Source organism: Myotis lucifugus, unplaced genomic scaffold (genome assembly GCF_000147115.1).
Source record: "Myotis lucifugus unplaced genomic scaffold, Myoluc2.0 scaffold_1528, whole genome shotgun sequence".
In the NCBI taxonomy this organism is placed as follows: Eukaryota; Metazoa; Chordata; class Mammalia; order Chiroptera; family Vespertilionidae; genus Myotis; species Myotis lucifugus.
Genome location: NW_005872576.1, coordinates 30,555 through 36,014, shown reverse-complemented (window position 1 = coordinate 36,014; position 5,460 = coordinate 30,555). Strand labels below are relative to the sequence as shown.

At 51.5% G+C, this 5,460-nt stretch overlaps 1 non-coding gene across 1 annotated transcript; it reads right to left on the bottom strand.

Annotated features, from left to right (window-relative positions):
- Positions 1 to 2,525: 2,525 nt before the first annotated feature.
- TRNAH-GUG lies at positions 2,526 to 2,598 on the bottom strand. Its single transcript has one exon. It is a non-coding gene; the product is annotated as a tRNA-His (tRNA).
- Between the last annotated feature and the right edge of the window lie 2,862 nt (positions 2,599 to 5,460).

Here is a 5,460-nt window from a genome sequence, read left to right as displayed (position 1 = left end):
CGATTCCTGGTCAGGGCACAAGCCCGGGTTGTGGGCTCCATCCTCCATGTGGGGCGTGCAGGAGGCAGCCGATCCATGATTCCCTCTCATCATTGATGTCTCTCTTTCTCTCCCTCTCCCTTCCTCTCTGAAATCAATAAAAATAAATGTTAAAAAGGACATCAGAACGGAGATGGTGGGGAGACAGGAAGCCAGGGACGAAGGTGCAAGGAGCCATCGAGACTGGAAGCTGTGCACAGACCAGCAGGAGAGGGGGGGCCAGAAAGACGTCTGGCTGTGGTCAGGCCCTGAACCACCTGGAGAATCAGACTCTGAGCCGGGCTGTCCGGCAGCAGGTGGCCTGGGTTCCAGACGGCGGGGCAGTGCCTCTCCCCACGGTGCCTTTCGAAGGGTCGAGCTGGACCAGCTGCATCTGCCGCAGCCCCACTGCCCTCCTGCCCCCAGGACCGTGTCCCCTCCAGGGCCAGACATACCTGCCCCCAGGGAGTCGGAGGATGTGCCATCACCCGCAGGAGAGAACCTCCCCTTTGCTCTCCCTGCTGAACCACAGCAAAATGGGGTGCACACACGGTGGCAGGAGACTTGACCTTGGGGGTGAACACACAATACAACACACAGATCATGTGTTCTAGAAGTGTGTACGTGAAACTACATAAGTTTATTAACCAACTAGAGGCTCAGTGCATGAAATTCATGCAAGAGTAGGCCTTCCTTCCCTGGCTGCCGGCACCGGCTTCCCTCCCGGAGGGAGGCCCTGCCCACCCACCATAGCCTGCTGGTTAGTGGCCTGGGCCTCCCTCTGCGGGGTGATCATGGGGCGATGGCCGGGCCCCTGACCAATTGCATTGCACCCGCCTTGGCTGGCCTGGCGCCGGTGGGTGTCTAACTAGTGCATTATGCTTTTATTATTATAGATGTCACCTAAATAAATTCAATTAAAAAAATTTGCCCTAACTGATTTGGCCCATCAACTGAAGGGTCTCAGGTTTGATTCTGGTTAAGGGCACATGCCCAGGTTGCTGCTCCATCCCCAGTAGGGGGCGTGCAGGAGGCAGCCGATCAATGATTCTCATCATTGATGCTTCTATCTCTCTCCCTCTCCCTTCCTCTCAGAAATCAATTTAAAAAATAAATAAATAGAATAAAAAGAAAAAGTCTTTAAAAAATTTTTTTAATGTTGTATAAGCCTTGGCCCGATGGTTCAGCATCATCCCGTGCATCAAAATGTTGTGGGTGTAATTCCTGGTCAGGGCACACACCCAGGTTGCTGGTTCGATCCCTGGTCTCGGATCGATGTTTCTCCCTCCCTTCCTTTCTCTCTAAACACCAATAAGCACACATCCTCGGGTGAGGGTTAAAAAGCTTTTTGAATGTGGTACAAGCCTGGAGCCACTGCAGACAGTGCACCACCCTGCGGCCCAGCGAACCACAAGCAGCCGTCTGCCCCTGGCCGACTGCAGGACACCGACCAGGAACCACGCCCGCCGGGGGGCCCGCGAGCGCCCTCCCACCCGCTCCAGCAGGAGCCTGAGGCCCAGGCCCACCGCTGGGTGTGACTGGCTCCCTGAACTCCCAGTCCGGAGCCAGCGCCTGCTCACGGGCATCGGAGGCTGGGCTTCCGCACCTGACCCAAACCTGCTGCCCCTCTCCCAGCGGAAACAGAGTGAGACGAGCTGCAGGAGGCTTCGCAGGGGGCGGGGGCGGGGGGGCGGCTTTACTGCCATTCGGTGAACAGGCTGGCTGGGGCTCTGCTTTAGGGGAGCTTGGCTTGCACCCCCTGATCCTCACAGTCTCCCCTCAGTGCTGAGAAAACAGCATGAGGAAGAGGGACTGTTCGGCCACAAACAGACAAACCACCTCTCCCCGCCCCCCGCCCCCCCCCCCCCCCCCCCGCATCGACAGAGGATTCCCTAGGCACCCCTGGGGGTGCTCTCACCTGCTGCTCCATCCCAGATGTGGGGGGAGGAGGGGAGACAGGGAGGAGGGCTGGCAGTCACTGCTCCCGTCACCGTCACCGTCACCGTGCAGCGATCTTGGCCAGAAAAGAACCCGCAGTGTAGCCACTTACGCGACGCGTCTCCCACACGGACGGTGGTTCCTCTCCGAGCAGCGCTGCATCGGCTCAGACGTGTATGTGTACGGCTCCCCTTGCAGCTGCCCACAGACAACCTCCATGTCCGCCATTAGGGAACGAGGTAAATAAGTGAGGGCACATCCATTCTATTTAACACCAGGCAAAGGATGAAGCAGGGTTGGATGTGCGTGTAAATGAGGTAGGTTTCTGTCACGGCCTCTAAGACGGTGCTAAGAACAAGCCATATGTGGGAGAGTGTGTATAATACGTTTTTGTTTTGTTTGTTTGGTGAATCCTCACCCGAGGATATTTTTCCATTGATTTTAGAGAGAGTAGAAGAGAGAGAGAAAGAGAGAGAAACATCAATGTAAGAGAGACACATCTATTGGCTGCCTTCTGCACCTGCCCCGACCAGGGCCCAGGCCGGGGAGGAGCTTGCTACCAAGGTACGTGCCCTTGACCGGAATCGAACCCGGGACCCTTTGGTCCACAGGCCAACGCTCTATCCACTGAGCCACACCGGCAGGGCTCTAATATGTTTTTGTTGATGGCAAAAAAGAATGCATGCAAAGCATAGAACGTATGGATGACACACAAAACCCTGTGAACAGTTTCTCCCGGGTGGGAGGCTGGTGTCTCAGTCTGTTCCTAGGTTAGCATTTGTATATGTGCTATTTCTCCCAGTTAAATGAGGGGAAATACACTTGGGCTCAGCTACATTTCTCAACTCTGTCCCCCTTTCAATTTCCAGAGTCTTGCCTCTGCTTTCTTCCCAAGCAGCTCTGACCCACCCCAGCCTGAGGCCTGTTTCCACCCGCCTGCCTCTGGGGCAGCTGCCCTTCACTCTGTGAGGACCAGGCCCCCTCCTGCCGCTGCGAGCAGAGCAGCTCGCGGGCCTCACATGCTGGGAGCAGGGACACTGCCCGGTGGCGCCAGCTCGGGCTTGGTTTCCTGTGAAGTGCTAGAAGGAGGGGCAGTGAAACACCAAGCTTCAAAGACACCAGGATTTCCCAAACTTGCTTTGGGGAATATTTGGCTTTTATTGGCGTTAACAAGAGTTCTGCATCTTAAGTGTGAGGAGCGCTCTCTCCCTCTGCCTCTGCTCCCACTCCTCCGGGCCCAGGCCAGGCCCCTATGATTAGTCAAGGGCGGGTGAGCGTCCAGGGCCTCCTGTCCCCCCTCAGCAAAGCCCTCCCTGCACCACTTCTAGAAGACAGTGTTGGAGCTGGGAGGACCCAGGGACAGGAGGGAGCAGCTCGGCAGAGGCCGGAAAGGCCAGCTCGCTCCCGGCTTCCCGAGAAAGCTTCTGTGGCAAATGCTGAGGGGCCGGGCCTGCCCACGCCTGGGGAGCCCTCGGGACACAGTGTTTCCTCCGCAGATGGGTCACACTCTTAGATATTTTGAATCCTTAAGCAGAGGAGCTGTGGGAGCCCCATGTCTCCCTACTACATAGCTCCAAAGGAGCCTTACTGGACCATGTTTTAAAAGCTGGTTCAGCCCTGGCCGGTTTGGCTCAGTGGATAGAGCGTCAGCCTGTGGACTGAAGGGTCCTGGGTTCAATTCCGGTCAAGGGGACATGCCCAGGTTGCGGGCTCAATCCCCAGTGGGGGGCATGCAGGAGGCAGCTGGTCAATGATTCTCTCTCATCATTGATGTTTCTCTCTCCCTCTCCGTTTTTCTCTGAAATCAATAAAAATATAAAATAAAATTTAAAAAGCAAAAAAACAAAACAAAATGCAGGGGCACTTTCAGTCCATCCTAAACAGAGGCCCCTCCTGAATGCCTGCAGGGCTCACGGATGCGCTCACATACACGAGCGAGTGACCTGCTTTATCTTTATGGACAACAGGAAGACATTGGATTTAACTTGAGAAATTAGACATAGACAGTAAATAACATTAGATGCTTAGGTTAGACATGAGAAAATACTCCTGATGGTTAGGCATTGGAACCCTTGACAAGACTATACCATGCTCAGCCAGTGTGGCTCAGTGGTTGAGCGTCAACATATGAACTACGAGGTGGTGGTTAGATTCCCGGTCAGGGCACAGGCCTGGGTTGTGGGCTCGATCCCCAGTGTGGGGCATGCAGGAGGCAGCGATCCATGATTCTTTCTCATCATTGATGTTTCTCTCTCTCTCCCTCTCCCTTCCTCTCTGAAATCAATAAGAAAAAATATATAATTTTCAAAAGGACTATGCCATGAGTTCTTAAAGGAAAGACTCCCTATATTACTCTTTTTTTTTCCTTGAAGGATGGAGGGTCGGGTGGGCGGGTGGAGGGAGATGAGTAAGTGCGCGGAGGAGTATGCGGCAGACAGGAGAACAGTGAACAACCTGCGGCAGGAGGAGGGACACATGACCGGCTGGGTTTGTTCCCCACCCAAGAACCTGCAGTTAGCGTGAGCGTTCAGGAGTATTTGTATCTAGACCCTGAGAACAGATGTGAAATATTGTCAATGCAAGAAACATTTGGCATCAGTTCCAACATAGGTAAACTTGAATTGGCCAAAAATGAACCTGAAAGAGATGAGAAATAACATTCTAAAATATTTTGAAGTCGAAATACATTTTTATAAACTATGATAGTAAAATCAACCTATGATTCTCTATATCCCAAGTAAAGACTGGGTTAATTTTCTATTGTCTCTGTAGACAATTGGATTATGGTGTTGCCATATGAAAATTAGGTTATAAAGAGTGTAGCCATGACATAAATCAATTCAGACTACGTGACATCTATAAAAGGCAAAACCATGGAGACAATGAAAAGATCAGCGATTGCCAGAGGGCAGGAGGAGGGAAGGATACATGGGTGGAACACAGCAGTGAGACTATCCTGTAAATACTGTAGTGATGTATATATGTAATTATAAGTTTATGAAATACTGAGAGACTATAGACTATAAAATACTGAGAGAACCCCATTGTAAACAGTGGGCTTTGGGTGATAATGATGTGTTAATATAGATTCATCAATTGTAACAAATGTACCACTCTGGTGTGTGTTGTTGACAGTGAAGGCATCTATGGGTATGAGAAAGTCTCTGTACTTCCCATTCTATTTTTATATGAAAGTAAAATTTCTCTAAAATATAAAGTTAATTGTAAAAGTATCAGCCACAAATGTGGAGAATTAGGTCTTTAAAAGGAATTCTCAAAGAAAATGTTTTTATGATTCCAGCTTGGGCTCTGGGGGAAGAAACGGGACGGGGAGGGGGGCGAACGGGGGGGATGTATTTTTTTAGTTTTATTAATATAAAAAAAGAAATAAAAGTCATGGACGGGCACTCCCTGCGAACTGCGGTCCCGCAGTACTCTGCAGAAGATCACGAGTAGTATAACTTGGTCATCTTAGTTTGGTTAGGTTTTTATGTCTTATTCTTT